This window comes from Condylura cristata, unplaced genomic scaffold, assembly GCF_000260355.1.
Source record: "Condylura cristata isolate star-nosed mole 26May11 unplaced genomic scaffold, ConCri1.0 scaffold00019, whole genome shotgun sequence".
In the NCBI taxonomy this organism is placed as follows: domain Eukaryota; kingdom Metazoa; phylum Chordata; class Mammalia; order Eulipotyphla; family Talpidae; genus Condylura; species Condylura cristata.
The window spans coordinates 2,317,169-2,335,823 of record NW_004567120.1 but is presented as its reverse complement, the minus strand read 5'-3'; the positions used below and the strand labels follow the sequence as shown (position 1 = coordinate 2,335,823).

General features: G+C 37.3%; 1 long non-coding RNA gene across 1 annotated transcript in view; it reads left to right on the top strand.

The window, feature by feature from the left end:
• Window positions 1-17,586, top strand: part of LOC105853864 — a 65,204-nt gene extending 47,618 nt beyond the window's left edge. The window contains exons 2-3 of the long non-coding RNA XR_001145623.1: window positions 7,908-7,972; window positions 17,477-17,586. This is a non-coding gene — a long non-coding RNA (uncharacterized LOC105853864). The remainder of the gene's footprint in view (window positions 1-7,907; window positions 7,973-17,476) is intronic.
• The last annotated feature ends 1,069 nt before the right edge of the window (window positions 17,587-18,655 follow it).

Genomic DNA, 18,655 nt, shown 5'->3' with positions numbered 1-18,655 from the left:
CCCACCTTCTGCTCCCCTCAGCAGTGTAATTTGACGATCTTCCTGTTCTGTTCCCCACTCTGTCTCTGGTGAAGCCTCTCGCTGCCCCTGAGCCTCTGGCCTGTACCCCAGTTCTGTATGCACAAATAAATCTTTAGAAAATAATGCAATGGGCAGATGGAAAAATACAACAAATTGCACCTTGAGTCTTCAAAGGAATATGTTACCATTGAGGTGAAACAACTTTCCAAAATCTAAAGACATGAAAGATTATTTTCTTACTATCAGAGTTCAAATTTGGCATGATAACACAATTCAAAGACAGATCAAAGCAAACACAGAAATGCCGATCAATGACTTATTAAAAAACTAACAAATTGTCTTCTGACACTTATTTGAGGGCACTGGCCTTTGTAGGAGGGAAACTTCAGCTCCTTGTACCAAAGCACTTGATGAATATCAGTAGCCAGTTACTCCTGCCACCACTGCCTCTCCAGGTCCATGGAACCAGGGGGCGTGGCCACTGCGGTGACCTCGGTCCTGAGCTATGGGCCCTCGAAACATCACTCCTGCGGGGAACACCAACCTGCTCATGCTGCAGACAATTGGCCAGAAGCTCAGGCCTCAGCTCTGGTCCAGACAGGAGAATTTGCACCACACTTTGTTAAAAGGTTAGCCCATCATTTCTTCTTATTACAGAAAGGAAAATCAAAACAATAACGCAATATCACATCACACCTGTGAGAATGGCTATTACTCAAAAGGCATGATGTGACAAGTGTTGGAGAGGATGTGGATAGAAGGAAGCCCTTAAACACTACTGATGGGAATGGAAATTGATGTATACATTATGGAAAGTAGTATTGCAGAATTATTTACAGTGGTCAAGAAGTGAAAGCACCCTAAGTGCTCACTGACTGATGAATGGCTAAAAAAGAAGAGTTGGTATAAATATATGATGGAATACTATTTAGCTGTAGACAAAGATGAAACCCTGCCATTTGCAACAACATTCATTGAACTAGAGGGAATTATGCTTAATAAAATTAAACAGACAGAAAAAGACAAACACTAGTTTCACTTATATATGATACACAGAGAAAATATATAAACTAAAATAGAAAAATATTCTACATTCCTCTTTTTCCCTAAAAGGGGAATTGGATAAATTAATTTTCAGAGTGCCTTCTCACAGTGACCTTCTGTATGCCTTCTCACAGTGACCTTCTGTATATTGGGGCCTTCGAAGTCCTTTAGGGGAATCAGATACCAATACTATTAGGCATCCTAAGCTGAAAGTTATTTAACCTTAAAATAATAAAAAATAATTTTAGAGTACAAAAACTTGAAACATGCATTATAAAGTATACATAGTGCTCCATGTTATTATTTCTCATATCCCTCAGGATAATATATTATTGTCTCTAAGAATAATCCAAATGTCTGGGTAAATGCAACATTTCACCATTTCAATCACATCTCCTAAGTTACCTCACTCAACCAGAAAGGACTTCAGAACATCAAAACATTTTTTTTTTCATCAGAAATAAATGCCCAATTTTTGCTAGAAAATATGGTCACCTTAACTCTACTGCATTCACCTGAGCTTTGCTTTCTAGCTTTTTCTCATGCATAACAATTTTTTCATTGGTATAATTTTCAAAGTACTTGAAATTTTGTATAAATGTAATCTGCTTGGATCACTTACATGTGTTTGGGAATAAAAAGACCATTCCTAAAAGTTGAAGTTTATAATGAATAGACAAAAGGGCCAACTAGGTTTCTCTACTGTAAGATTCTGGAGAGAATTAGAACTTTGAAGAGCCTGGGGAAGTAGAGGGATAGCAGAAGCAGCAGACTTTTAATATGGCTTCTGCTTGTGGGAACAGGGAACAAGAAGTTTTGGCCTCAGATAAAGAAGCCGGTAGGTGATACCTGCCTGAATTTTTGTCTCTGGTCCAAACCTGTCCTGAGTGCAGGATAAGAATTTCAAATTTTTCTGCTTTTCAATATGATACTTCAAATTTATCTTCCCTCAAGACCTTTTTCTTTCCTCCTGAATAATAACCAGCAATATCTCTGGCTCTATTGTTCTGCTATATTCAGTTGCCATATCATAAGAATATTTCTTTATAATCTATCCCACAAGCATCAGCTCATTTCCATACTAACTGCCACCATCTCATTCAGGTCCGTGTAACTTCTCATCTCAGATATTGTGATAACTTCTATCTGGTCCATTCCCTCTAAACTTTATCAACTGCAATCAATAAAAATCTATAGAAACCTTTAGCTTAGTTTATTTTCCCAGAAATAGTGTTAGACCAAATATACAGGGAGGTGATTTCTCAGTTATTGGAGGTACAAATTCACTTTGCAAAGAGATAAAAGAATAACATCAGTGGGGCGCTCTCTGGTGGCGCAGCGGGTTGGAGTGCTGCACTGCAAAGCCAAGCCAAGCCATGGCTGCTTCAGTGTGAGTTCAATCCCTGGCTCCAGAGGTGACCCACATGGCACAGCAGACCACTCATGTCCCACCTTCTGCTCCCCTCAGCAGTGTAATTTGATGATCTGCCTGTTTAGTTCCCCACTCTATTTCTGGTGAATCATCTCGCCACCCTTCCACTTCTGGCTTATACCCCATTTCTGTATGCATAAATACATAAAACCTTAAAAAAATAGCAGCAGTTTGCAAAAAGATACTTTTGTAGTTCGGTTTGTGTCGAACTTTAAAGCACTCCTATTTTATAGTAGTATCTCTTCTTGTTCATGTTAAAGCAGATGTGACACTTGTAGCTATAACATAAGATTTGATCTGCTTTGCCTCTTTCCATATAACTACATTAGAAAATAATTTTCTATTTCCTTTTGCCCGCTAGCTTCTTCTGATCCATCTCACAAATGTGAGGAATTCAGGGATTACTCATAGGTTCTAGCATTTCTTCCTTCATTACCACCAATGACCACTTTCCACAATCATGTTTTCATCATTCACACAGACATGGCTATATGGCCACTTCAGGAGAGATGTTCAATCCAGCCACAGAGAATATTTCTGTCTCAACAAAGCCATGTAACAGTCTGGAGATGTAGTATCTTTCAGTTATGTAAACTCTAACATACATGCCAATGACATTAACTAAGCAGTTTCTCAATGAATTCATGGCACCACTAGATTTCATGTCACAGGAAAGTAAAGCCATAGCAGCTCTCAGATTTGTTTAGGCTCAAAACTTCTGAAAATCATCAGGCACAAGGCATGAGAAATCCATTGGGTGCTTCTGAAAACTGTCCTAAAGACTAGCAAATATCCAGGCAGACAGCAAAGGAAAAGGTACAACACAAATGTCCTAGCCGTCAGACAAATGCTGCTTCCTCAGTGGGGGTTCTGGGTGACTCACCTAATCAGTGGTTCCACCCCAGTTCCCCCAGGGTTACCATTTCCTTAACAGGTCTGATTGTCTGGAGGCAAGCACTGGCGGGCTTGCCCAATGTCTCAGGCATGTACAATACTTCACCTAACTCAAACCACATGCAGAAGGATCATGTCATACTTGGCACATAACCAGTTGAGAAAGGCATCAGAGGGTGTACAGATCTCTACTTGTTTGAACAACTGTTCAAAAAAACATTTCTAAGTGATATTCCAGAAAAACATACTCAAGGTCTGAAAACAGATGTTCTGTTTCTAAGATTGTGTTGCTTTGCAGTCATCATTACTGAAAGCTATAAGTAGAACCAAATCACTTCAAGGTTGAACTATGGTGACTCTTCAGATTTTTATCACAGCTTTATTGTGGACCAGAAGGATAGGTTAGATAACAGAAGATAATGTTGTAGAGACAACATTCTGTTGTACGTCAGTGCCTGAGCCTCAGATTTAGGCAGGCAAGGACTCAGATCCTTTGCTAGCTAAGTAATTTAACTTCTCAGAGCCTGAGTTCCTCACCTGTAACATAACATTGCTTACTTGATAAATGTGTAAAGGGAACTAAAAGATATCACTTATAATGACTTTGCATAGGGTATAATGTGTTAAGCACTCAAAAATGCTAGATAATATTGTTCTTAGTATTGCTACCAGAAGTACTTCTCTTTTATTACAACCATAAGAAGTAAGATTGCAGAAAAGCAATTCTAGTTTCAAACAGGGTAAATACCAGAGTAGTGTAGGGTCCTGGTGTTGTATTTTTCTTATCTCAAACCCATGTCATTCTATTCTTCATTAGCTTACTATGTGGGCTATCCCTATGCACTTCAAACGTTTTAGAGTTCAGTACCTGCTTTTGAAAATAAAACCCCTATGGCACTTTTCTGCAAGCCATGCTGCCTGTACCAGAGGCTAATCTGTGAATGGAACATATTATGAGCAAGTTGGTACAAAAGAAGCATGATACGGTCTCTGAAGGTACAACGAGCTAATGAATGGACATTCTTTCGGGGGGAGGGTTGGGTGGAAAGGGAGGAGATGTTTTTGGTTCTAGCCTGAGAAAAAGACAGGATGGTTTGGGGAAAAACTTTAATAATAATTTGACTATATTTTTTATTTACCAAATTAACATGGTTTGTGTAAATTATATAGTTTCAGAGACAGACAGTAGCCACCACGAAGGTTTTTATTAACCACTGCCAAAAAATGTTTTTTGGATTCATTGTCAGATGAAAGCATGGCCTTACTTTACACAATATAGCCATCACCTTGGTATTTCACATTTGTCCATCTAAGTTTGTTGATCTATATGATTTGTAAAGGAATTTCATTAATTCATCTATCCATTCCTTCGTCAATAAATATATATTGAATAATTATAACATGATAGATACTGTTTTGAGCACTGGGGAATATAGCAACAACAAGATTAAGTCCCTGTTATCATGAAACTTACAGTCCAGCTGCCTGGTTTGGCCGAGTGTAGTGTACAAAGAAACTTATTTGGGATGCAGTCGGTCTAACTTTTGAACCTGGTAAATACTCTCCAACTGGACATTCTTTCAGGGGGAGGGTTGGGTGGAAAGGGAGGAGATGTTTTTGGTTCTAGCCTGAGAAAAAGACAGAGGATGGTTTGGGGAAAAACTTTAATAATAATTTGACTATATTTTTTTATTTACCAAATTAACGTGGTTTGTATAAATTATATAGTTAAAATGTTGTACTGCTAACATATATCATACATGTTACCATTTGAAATATAAGAAAGCAATGTTAATTCTAATTGTATAGTTCATAAACTGGCTTTGAAGGCAGATCAAAAAGCAGCATTTCAAAAATATTGAGCAATAGCAGCAACATCAGAATAAGTATATTCTCAAGGGGACTACTTTGAAAAGTACAGAACACATTTGGATATGCAAGTTCTAAAATGTTCTACATGTACCCATTATAGATTTATATATGTATCCATTATATATTTATATAACTGTATATTATATATATTTATAGCTGTACAGCTCAGTAAAAAGCTGTGAATTCATTTACTTTCTCAGCACTGAATCAAAGTTTTTTGCCAATTTATGCATACTCTTGTGTATATAGGTCAGTATAGTTTTTGGTAATTACTTATGCTGTGTTACATTTTCAATATGAAAATGAATCTTCTGGTGATTTGACAGGCCTGCTGAAATACTGCCTTCTGATTTGATGCCAATGTATGATCAATTTCTTTGTATTTTAACTGGTATTTATGTTACAGGCAGAATGTTAAATCAGGAATTGTAAACAATTCCTAGGCAATGTGTATAATGTTTATAAGTCATTCCTAGAAATTGTTCACAATGCCTGTAACATATATGCAACTAGCAACATACCTGAAATATTTAGGAAACCTTCAAGATTCTAAATGGCCATTCATATGCTATCCTCTACTGTAATATTTTCTTTAACAGTTCTACCTGTTTGTTTGTATGTCTAGCTATAAACCATAATTTAGAAATAACAGTACAATCTTGTTTTCATAGCTCTCGTGGGTACCTGGATTTTAGATAATGGCTTGGACTTGCTCATTTTAAGAGGTACAAGGAATAAATAAACCAAGAAGTTAAAATAAAGGGAATCTTGTTTATCAGATACTCTTAAAACCCTATCCAAATTTTCTTATTCCTGTTCACAAAGTTTAGCTCAAACTCCATTGCCTTCTTTTCCTAGCTAACCCAGCTCTTTCCTAGTGGTCTTTTAATATTATAACTCCTCCAAGTTTTCCTTAGGCTACTCAAAAACAAAACAAAAAAATAATAGTTTCTACCAAACCAGTCAGTCTAAACATGAAACTTTCTTGCCTCTCCCTACTCACTTCCCCTGCTAACAGACTTATGTCTACATATGGCATAATTGTTTGATTCTATATATTTAGCCTTTGTCCAAATTTATTTCTTTTTATTCACAAGTTGACATGGTCTACATCTTGGTACATATCAACATTGTCTGTTATGGGTACACCTATGTAGCCACCCCATGCCAATTTGTAGATGAAGGGAAAAAAAGTTGACTTAGTCTAACCTTTGACTGCTCAGGTCATATCAAAACAGTGAAATTATTTACCCTCTCAGACAGGAACATTTCTGGTCCTTCTAGACAACTGAACTGATTTGATCAAATTCTGATTGACCAATGAAACTGAGCCTGGTAAGATAAGGCCAAGAAGTGAGCTGGCAAGATGGAATGTAGAGCCAAAAGGAAAACTTCAGAGTGACTGAGTAAAATCTTTGGCAACTTCACCTCAGGACTTAGTGTGGATGCCAAGGAATTGGCTGGCATAGTAAGATGCTATGGAGCAGGATTTGACAGTAATATACATAAATCCTTAATTATGCTCAGATGAGAGCGTCCCTGGGTACCTAGTTGTTAAGTCTCAGCAACATCATACTACCACCTCTGCAGCATGAGTTCAATCCCTGACCAGGTTGCTGACACACATGCCCAAGCAGACCTCGCCTGTCTGGCCCGCTGCTTCCCTCCTGGCCCGCTGCTTCCCTCAGCAGTGTATTTTAGTAAATCCACCTTTTCTGTGCCCCACTTTGTCTCTGGTAAATCCTCTTACACTAGCACCTCTGACCTATACCCCAGTTCTTCCATTAATAAATAACTAAATAAATCTTTTTTTTTAAATGCTCAGATGATGGCCTTCATTCCTATTTCCATCTCAATTGTATCCAGAAATGATGCATCTTTTAGTACTATCTCCTCTGTGAAAACACTCTAGTGACCACTAGAGGTCTAGGCCATACTGGTCTATACTTTCTTTGAACCCTTCTAGCCCTTATTTAAGTTCGTTTTTTTCCCTCTAACACTGAATTCTGTCAACATAATTATTTACTGTATGATTATTTTTAATGTATGCCTTCTACTTGTGGTGACCATGTTTTTCAAACCAAAAATTGGAGCACATCATCTGAAAATTTAAGTAGGCTATTTGAAATTATCAGTGCCCAGAAAAACTTTTGTTCTTCCTTCTTCCTGTCTCTTGTTACTCAATATTGACTGCTATTGCTGATACAATAATAAATATCAATGCAAGGTGTCATCTATGTTACAAGTGAAGGACACTGATATTTTTTGTGGTGTCCAATATAAAGAGGCTTTGTCTGGATGATTTATCACTGTGCTTAAGGAATGAAATAATGATGCTAGAAAAGAAAAAAATAAACAGCATGGGAAAGGAAGAAGGTCAACAAAAAGTACCAGTAACAAAAGATATTATATAAAGATTGTATCATGTATGACATCATAAAAATAAACTAAAAAGATGTACCTTATTCAGAAAGACAGAAGTGAAAGAGGTTTCACTGAAATTTATAAGGTTGTAAATTAGGTAAGTATTGATTTGTTTACCAAATTCTAGATTCCATCACTGGAATATTCCTGCCTATAATCCTGCATAGCAAAATTTAAAGTAAATTTAGGGTAATGGTCCTTCTTAACTTATCATTTTCAGAAGTTGTACGGGCTGAGGACATAGCTTGGAGAGGAGTTCATTGAAGGTTGGGAGATTCATAAAAGGTATTTAACTATATTTATTCCTTAACTTTTTAGCTCACTTAGTTAATCAGATAAATAATTAGCCCATTATGGAGCAAAGTAATATATTTAATTTGTTAAAACGCAAAAAGCAGTCATTTTACCTAGGATCAGACATGCTAACATCAACAAGAAGGAATAGTTTACAGTAAGAAGGATATTAAAAGGGAAAAAAATATTTAAGTATAGTAATCTGAAATCAGTTAGCTTAGAAGCTAATTTACGTACACATGTTAATTGTACTTGAGAGTACAATAGCATCATACAGTGATTCATGTTTGTAATGCTAGTCTTGAGTCATTAAGAAAAACTTAAACTATACCCACTACTCTGCTCATGTAGACTTTATTGTTCTTACAAATGGTGATATAAGATACTCTTACTAATCAAATTAGAGAGATTTAACATAATATCTGAAAATGCTTCATATTGAGGAAGAAGGTTATAACATACAAATGATTTCTGAATTTAAGAAGCAGTTATTATTTGGAGGGGGAAGGGACAACAATTCGGGTGAAGAAAGGCAGGGTGAGATACTCCCTCTAAAACAGTCTATTAGACATTTGAAGGTCACAAGTAGGAACATGGTAATTTCCCCCCTTCCATCAAATGCAAATAACACTTTTGGACATTTCAAGGAAACTTAGAGAGCTTTGAGGTCCCTGTAGTGAGAAACTAATGGTTTTACATACTCTTTAGATTGGGTATCATCAGCCCAAACCCTCCATACTTAATGAAACATTTAAAAATCTAGTTTATCTACTAGGCAGTAGTTGTGATTAGTGGACCCAAGAGAGATTGGCATTTGGAGGCCATAATTCACTGACAATCTGCAAGCCAACCACAGAGTGGCATTGTCATCCTAACAAAAACTAAAAACAGGAAATAAATACTTTGCATTTTGTGGTAAGCCACTAGGTAAATTTAGAGGATTATTGGAAAATGTGGTTTTACCCATTTTTAGGAAGGCTAAGGCCTGTCACTAACCATACCTAGCTTGGGAAATGATCTTTGGTGCCAAGAACTTTGCACTATGTCTAATTTCCTCCTTATAACCATTCTGCTACCTTCTCCTCCCACTACCTGGTCACAACAACACTCTGCACCTGTAATAAGAGTTCAACTAGTACAGTTAAAATATTGGATGCCTTAAATATGGTTGTTTTTTGCTATTAACATATAAGCAGAATGCTATTAAAATGGAAGTTAAGCAGTAAAGAAGCACCAAGAACAAACTTCGGCATGCTCAAAATAATTACCGTGGCTTTGGAAAATTGGTACACACTCATAAAATACTTAGATTCTACTCTTCTTAAAATATGAATGAAGGTACTTTGAGCAGCAGTGGTTATTTAATACTGAACCCAGTAGTGGGTTTTTGTCACTTTAAACACATTCTGGACTAGATAACACTTGTCAGGGATATTATGGAGGGAATCCATCAACAGCATGATTTTTCAACTTTCAAGGTGAGAAGATTATAAGACACTACTTAGAGAACTACCAATAATCTATGTCTCAGGAGGAAGATGGCAGATGGACAGGATCCCTGAATCACTACTTCCTTTGGGGACGTGGAAGATAGACATCTAGAAAGAGTAGCCACATAGGAATAGAACAGGGGATGTGAGGACTGATGTCTTAGCAAGGATGTGAGATAGGAACCATAAGAAAAAATAAGTCAGGAATTGTCCCAGTTCACCAGAAAGAATACTCACACTACCCCACATCGAGTATCCTGGGCTCTCCGTAGATCCTAGGTCCTTGTTGGGAAGGAGAATACATACTTCTCTGCAAACATAAGATGTTCAACTGTTCAGCAGGAGAGCCAGATGGCCAGTTGTGGAGAGAACCACTTGTTTTTCCTGTACACAATCTCTGGGGCCAACCAGGGGAGGCCAGTGAAGGCATCCATCTTCCTCCTGTATGACCACTGGCCCATGCTCAGTGTGCATAGAAAGAAACTGAGTGGCAATAAGAACTCAGTCTGCCCAGTGGGACTGTCATGCCCACATTGCAGTCAGCAGAAGAATATGCCTGGAACTGGTGTGATTTCTTGTGCTTGCTCCCCTGGGCACTGAGAGAGTACAGCAACTGCAGCATATTTCTCTTAGCTTTGTCATTAGGGAACTCCTAGACCACAGATTTTGGAAGGCTTGAGTTCAAACTCAATCCTCACAGATCTGTGAACTTTGGCCTATACCTTGAGTATTTTAATCAGTAATCAGTGCACCCAGTTTATGAACAAAGTCATCATGGTTGCCTGTGGCCAGTGTGAGGTGTCAGAATTGGAATCCAACCCACTGTAGCATGCTTTCTGGACTTACCCTGTAGTTACCAACTTGCTACTCAAAAAGTACAGAACTAGGGAGAACATCTCAAACAGCAAAATGGGCAGGAAAAGAAATTATCCATGGCAATTTGAGCCATCAAGGGAAGATGACATCAGAAGGAAGGAATAATTCTCTGGAACCCAACCACAAAGATATGAAAGATGTAATATTCCTATCGGATAGAGTTCAAATTTGCCATGATAAGGTAAAATAAATAAATAAATAGAGATTTAGGGATGTGAATTGGGTGGGAAAGATCGTAAAAAATCTTGGCTTCATAGTGATAAAGGATTGATCACAAAGATGTACAAAGAGCTGATAAAATTCAACAAAAATAAACAACCCCATCAAAAAATGGGCAGCTGAGCTGCAAAGACACTTCTCCAAGGATGAAATGCAGATGGCCAACAAGCATATGAGAAAATGTTCAACATCCCTTGTAATAAGGGAAATGCAAATTAAAACCACAGTGAGATACCACCTCACCCCGGTGAGAATGGCACATTTTCAAACAACTAGCAACAAATGTTGGCGAGGATGTGGAGAAAAAGGAACTCTCCTGCACTGCTGGTGGGAGTGAAAAAGGAACTCTCCTGCACTGCTGGTGGGAATGCAAATGAGTACAACCACTATGGAAAACTGCTTGGGGGTTCTCAAGCTGCTAAACATTGAGCTTCCCTATGACCCAGCAATCCCACTCCTAGGTATCTACCCAAAAGACACAAAAACACTGATTCAAAAAGATATTTGCACCCCCATGTTTATTGCTGCTTTATTTACAATTGGAAAGACATGGAAACAGCCCAAATGCCCAAAAATGGATGGCTGGATCAAAAAGATGTGGTACATATACACAATGGAATATTACTCAGAAACCAAAAAGAAGAAACACATGTCCTTTGCAGCAACATGGATGGAAATGGAAAAGATCATGTTTAGTGAGATAAGCCATAAAGAAAAGCAAAAATACCAGATGGTTTTGCTCTAGCAGGAGTATAACGGACCAGAAGAGAAAATAGTGATAATAATGATAATGATAATGATAATGATAATGATAATGATAACAATAATAATAATAATAATAATAATAATGAACAGTTATATACCAGAGACAATTTATGGGGGTGGAGTGGGGAATGGGATCAAAAACAGTGGGGGGAGGGAAATGCACTGGACTTTGGTGATGGCACATGGGTGGTTTGGGATGGGAAGCCGAAGGGGATTACAACTGAGATGGAAAAATGCACAAAATGATGTAAAAATAAACTATTATATTAGTTAAAAAAAATCTTGGCTTCAGAAAATTAGTGGGAACTCCACCCCACAAGAGCTTTGAGGGATATCCCAGAACCCAAGACCTCCACAAGGAAACAACTGCTGTGCCTATCACCCAGTAAACACCCAGAACAGTGTGCAATAGAAATCCCAACTATAGCAGAGCAAACCTGAAAGCAAATAATGGGGAGAAAGAAAAATACAAATGTCCAAGGTTGTCCTCAGGGGAAATAAAGCAGAGAGAAAACAAATATCCAGAACCAAACCACAAAGACTTGAAAGATCTTTCTTCCTTTCAAACACAGAGTTAAAAGTTACTATAATTATCAGTAATTTAAATTACTAAAATTAAAAGAGTCACATAATTTGGAGAAATTTAAAGAAGACTCAGAAAAAGTTTAGAGATGTGCAGGAAAGCTCAAAAAAAAAAAATCAATGCTATGAGACACACAATCAATGACCAGAAGATCAAAATTGAAACTTTAAGAAAATGATGGAGTTCAGGATGCCAAAAGAGCAGTGAGGGAGATGAAAATTTATGACAAAGAATCATAGGTATCCTAGAAAGAGAAGGAAACTGAAAAACTATTTAAAGAAATCATGGAATAAAACTTCCCAACCTTGAAGAAGTAATTACAAGAAACTAGAAGAACATCAAGCTACTTAAAGAAAAGGAGACCTCCAAGACAGTAGTGAAACTTCTAGGAGTCCAAACTAAGAAAAAAAATGAAATTAATGAGAAAGAAGAAGTCTATATCTTATAAAGGAACCCTGATTAGACTAACATCAGATTTCTCTGAAGAAATACTATGGACATTAAGAGAATGGAGTGAAATATTCAAAATACTTGATGAAAATTTCTGGCAAGAATACTCTATCCTGCAACAACTCCCTCACATGTGAGTAAGAAATAAAAGTCGTTTCAGACATAATCTCAGGGAGTTTTCAACCACTAGATACACACTCCAAGAAATATTAAAGAGAGCTTTAGTATTTAAACCAAGTTGTGAAATGAACATAAAGAACTGAGGAAGGGATTAAATAGAACCACAAAACTATGTATAAAGCAGAAAAGAAGACTTTCATATATCAATAATCACTCTAAATGTTAGTTGACTGAACAAATGTTAGTTGACTGAACTCACCAATAATAAAACATGAGTATCGGGCCCTCCCTGTTGGTGCAGTGGGTTAAAGCACAGCACTTGAAGCTGTCCTCAGCCACTGCAGCACAAGTTCAATCCCCCGACAGGGAGGTGGTCCACATGGCGTGGCAGAACTCTCCTGACCCGCCTACTGCTCCCCTCGGCAGTGTACTTCCTGTTCGGATCCCCATCCTGTCTCTGGTGACTCCTCTCACCCACCACACCTCTGGCCTGTACCCCAGTTCTGTATGCATCAGTAAATCTTTTTTAAAAATGAGTATTGGGCTCTCCCTGGTGGTGTAATGGGTTAAAGCACCGCATTATGAAGCTCTCCAAAGCCACCGAAGGACGAGTTTGATCCCTGGCCGGCCAGGGAGCTGACCCACATGGCGTGGCAGACCTCTCCTGTCTCACCCGCTGCTCCCCTCAGCAGTGTACTTAATCGATCTCCCTGTGCTGCTTCCCACTCTGTCTCTGGTGAATCCTCTCAATGCCCCTGCACCTCTGGCCTGTACCCCAGTTCTGTAAGCATAAATAAATAAATCTTTTTAAAAAATGAGTATCTAGTTCGATGGGGAAACAAAAAACTAAACTTCTGTTGCCTCCAGGAGCCATACTCTTAAGTTCCAAGGGTAAATATAGACTTTCAGTAAAGGGTGGCTTAGAAAATCCTACAAGCAAATGGCACCCAAGGGAAGGCAGGGACAGCCATACTTGTATCAAATAAAATAGACTTCGCTAAAAAAGGTAACAGGAGACAAGAGATGAGCACTATATAATTGTTAAGGGAACAATACACCAGGAGGATTTAAAACTTCACTATATTTACTCATCAAATTAAGGGGCACCAAAAAACACTAGCATTTACTATCAAATCTGAATAAAAGATATTGAATATAATGCAGATGTGGTTTGAGACTTCCCTACTCTCATCAATGGACAGATCAATGAGATTAAAAAAAAATAAGAACAAAATTGCCCTAGACAAAGAACTGGCCATGTGAGTGAAATAGACATTTATAGGGCAGTATACCCCCAAAAGCCCAATACATATGTTTCTCAAGTACACATGGATCATTCTCCAGAATGGACCACACACTGGTCACAAGATATGTATCATCAAATTTCTTAATATTAAAATCAGCCCAAGTATCTTCTCTGACCATTAAAGACATCAAAATAAAATCAACCTCAAAAAGAAACCAAGGAAATTTTCTAATATGTGAATCCTGAACAGCACACTACAGAAAAGCACTGAGTATTTAGAAATCTAAGAAGAAATAAAAAAATTACTTGAGGCAAATGATAATGAGGAGACAACCTTCCAGAACAGATGACACACAGCAAAAGCAATACCAAAAGACAAGTATATAGAAAAACAGAAAACAAGAAAAAATCCAAAGATACACCCTTCTCTCTCACCCTAACAAAGTTAAAAAAAAATAATAATAACAAAAAAAAAACAGTAGAAGAAAGGAATAGAACTAGATCAGAAATGCATGGAATAGAGTTTAAAAAGATGGTCAAAAGATCAATGAAATAAAAAGCTAGTTCTTTAAACAAATAAACAAAAGAGATAGGCTCACAAAAAAAGGGGGGGAAATTCAAATAAAAAGGATCAAAAATGAAAGAGGAGCAACGACAGCAGACACTTTAAATTAAGCAGATAATAAAAGATTATTAAAGACATTTATATGCAAACAAGTTCAACAGCATAAGATGGACAAAGTCTTAGAATTATATAAATATCGGCTGAATAGGGAAGAAATAGAGAACATAAACCAGTAACAAGCAAGGAAATTGAAACATAATCCAAACTTTCCCAAAAATAAGTCTAGGACAAGATTTCATCAGTAAATCTTACCAAACTTTCAAAAGATGAACTAATATCTATGCTGCTCAAATTGTTTAAAATATTGTGAGAACGAATACTCACAAACACATTTTATGAGGCCAAAATTACTTTAATACCAAAACCAAAGTCAACAATTGTAAAAGAAATTACAGACCAATCTCCCTAATGAACACAGATGCAAAAATCCTCAATAAATCTTATTGTATGATGATGGTACACGGGTGAACTGGTGGTAGGAACTTCATTGGGACTACACTGAGATGAAAAAAGCACACATTGTACAAAAATGAAAAACGATGTTTTAAAAATACAGTAATAAAATTGTTTTAAATAATAAATATTTTTAAAATCTTATAAAATTGAATCCAATAATACATTTAAAGGATTATATTTCATGACGAAGCAGAATTTATACTAAAGACATAGGATAGTTCAACACCTTAAAATCAATTAACATAAATCACTGCATCAACAAAAAGAAAGATTAAAAACTATATGATCATATTAATAGATGCTGAGATCATTTGATAAAATTCAATATCCATTTATGATGAAAACCCTTCAGCAACTGGGATAAATGGAATATGTCTTAGTATGATAAAAGCCATATACAATATACCTACAGCAGGCTTCTCAATGGTGAAAAACAGAAAGCTTTTCCACTATGATTCTGTATAAGACAAGGATATACACTCTCACCATACCCTTCAAAATAGTATTGGAAGTTCTAGCAATTAGGTAAGGGAAAGCTATATAAGCATCCAAATTGAAAAAGAAGCAAAGGTATCATTACTTGCAGACAACATGATAATATACATAGAGAGTTCTAAAGACTCCATGTAAAAACTAATTAAACAATAAGCCAATTCAGTAATGTGGTAGGTTACAAAATCAATACACAAATATCAATTGCATTCTTATAAGCAAACAGTGAGCTAGAAGGGGAAGCAATTAAGAAAGTCAATCATACCAAAAGATATTAAATACCTAGGAATAACTTAACAAGGGAGGTGAAGGAAGCTATACAAGGAAATGTATAAGACATTGTTAAAGGAAATAGAGAAAGGCAAAGAAGTGGAAGGATATTTCATTGCTCATGGACTGGAAAAATCAATGTTGTTAAAATGGTCATCCTACCGACAACTATTTGCAGATTCAGTACAATAAAATTTCAATGATATTTCCCAAATAAGTGAAAGAAAATTACTGGAATTTATATGTAATCACAAAAGAACCCAAGTATCCAAAGGTTTCCTGACAAAAAGTGGGGGGAGAATGATGGTATTATACACCCAGACTTTGAACTATACTATGAAGTCATAATAATTAAAATAGCCTGGTACTGGAACAAAAATATTCACACAGATCAATGGAATAGAATCAAGAATCCAGAAATAAAACCACATATGGACAGCTAATCTGTGACAAAGGATTGAAAAAATATAGACTAGTAAAGGAAAGGCTCTTCAGTAAATAGTGTTGGGAAAACTGGACTGCCGGTGCAGAAGAATAATACTAGACCACTACTCACACCAGACACAAAAATCAACTCAAATAAATGAATTTATTGAATAAATGGGCCCTCCCTGGTGGTGTAGCAGGTTAAAGCACAGCACTGCGAGCTAGCTTCAGTGCCGGTTGGCTCCCTGGCTCCAGAGGTGATCCACATGGCGTGGCCGACCTCTCCTGTCTCAACCACTGCTCCCCTCGACAGTGTACTTCGTCCATCTGCCTGTTCTGCTTCCAACTCTGTCTCTGGTGAATCCTCTCACAGCTCCTGCACCTCTGGCCTGTACCCCAGTTGTGTATGCATAAATAAATAAATCTTTTAAAAAATGAATAAATGGCCCTCCCTGGTGGCGCAGCGGGTTAAAGCACAGCACTGAGAATCTAAAGCCGCTTCCTCATGAGTTCGATTCCCGCCTGCCCCGGAGGTGACCACATGGCGTGGCAGACCTCTCCTGACCCGCCCGCTGCTCCCCTCAGCAGTGTACTCCGTCGATCTGCCTGTTCTGCTCCCCACTCTGTCTCTGGTGAATCCTCTCACCCTCCGCATCTCTGGCCTGTACCCCAGTTCTGTATGAATAAATAAATAAATCTTTAAAAAAAAATGAATAAATGACTTTGACATAAGGCCTAAAAGCAGAAAATACATAGAAAAAAACAGGCAGAAATGTTCCAAGAGATAAACCTCAAAGATATCTTTACAGTGCTGTCTCCAGCAACAAGGAAAACAGTAAGATATAAACAATTGGCACCACCTTAAACTAAAAAGTACAGTGAAGAGACTGTAACTGAAACAAGAAGATACTACTGAATGGGAAAATATTTGCACACCATACATCTGCCAAAGATCCACAAAGATCTACAGAGAACCCATACAGCTCAACAAAAAGAAAACAAATTATCCAATCAAAAAAAAATTTGGAAGACCCAATTGGGCCTTTTTCCAAAAAGGCCGGCCGGTTGGCCACCAGGCCCTTAAAAAATTTTTCTTTTTTTTTTTTGAGAGAAATGCAAGTCAAAATCACAATAAAACACCATCTCATGTCTGTGAGACTGGCCCATATAAAAAAGACCAGAAATAGTAAGTGCTGGCACACTCCTACACCATTGATGGGAATATAGACTAGTCCAACCCCTATGGAAAACAACATGGAGAGTTCAAAAGATTACAGATGTTTCTGCTTTCTGCTATATGACCCAGATATTCTAATTCTGGTGTCTACATGAATAATTATTTTGGTGGGGTTTTCTGGAAATGTATTATATAGCATATGTATGTGTGTGTTATATTTATAAACATATATGTTATATACATATATAACATCATTATTCATTTTTGTACAATGTATGCTTGTTTGCTTTCTCCTTTCAGATGTATTCTCCATAAAATTCCCTCCAACAATTCACCTATGAAATATCACCACAGTCCCTTGTGCTCTTCAATGGCCTAACTGCCAAAAATTAGATGAACAGATCAAGGAGATGTGATATAGATATATGTATGTGTGTATATATGTGTGTATATATATGTATATATGTATACACACACACACACAATGGACTGTTACTCAAGGATTAAAAAATATAAACTCGTGCCGTTCTCAGCAACATGGATGGAGTTGGAAGGAATAATGCAAAGTTAAATAAGCCAAAAGAAGAAAGACAAACACCTGAGGGTATCACTAATATGTGGGATATAGGGAAACCAAACTAAATGTCAAATAAAGATAAACTTAAAAACTCTTGAAAGCTGACTATAGAATTGAAACATCCAGAGTTGTGAGGTAGTACAGGAGCAGGTAATGACAAAGATAAACAGTGGACTGGTGGTGGACTATGGGTGGTTTGGTGTCAGGTACATTAGGGTGGAGATACCATAAGGGGAGGAATGTAATGTTAATTCAATTAAAAGTATGAATAAATAATTCAAGAATATATAAACTTTTGCCACTTGTGACAACATGGATGGAGCTGGAGGGGATAATGCTAAGTAAAATCTGTCATAAGGAAAAAGACAAATACTGGATGGTGTCACTTAATATGTGCTATCGTAAAGCAAAACAAAGGGTCAGATAAAGCTAAACTAAAATGGTAACCCTTGAAGTCTGCAGAGTAGGACCAAGCAGAGGGGTAGGGGGAGGGGAAGGAGAGGGATGAAAACAAATTGGGAAGGGAGACAAGGGTCTATAATGGAGGATCATGGGGGTTTTGGTTTTGGGTGCACTATGGCAACAACATCTGAAGAGAAGATCCTACACTTCTGTCGAATGATAAAAACCAATATTAGCTCAATAAAGATATTATTTAAAAAGCAACAGAAATCAATTTTCTCACGATCACATTTCCAGAGGCTGGACATCTAAGGTGTCAGCTGGGTCCAAAGCCATTCTCCTTGTGCCTATGGATTGCTGTGTTGGCACGTGGCTTGTTCTTGTGAACAGGTCTTTTGTCCATCTTCGTAGCTAGTTTCTGTGGGAACTCACCACTACTTGCTAACTAGGACTCCAGTAAACTTTTTAAAGTTTAGTTACATTCTTAGAAGTTCTGTTTC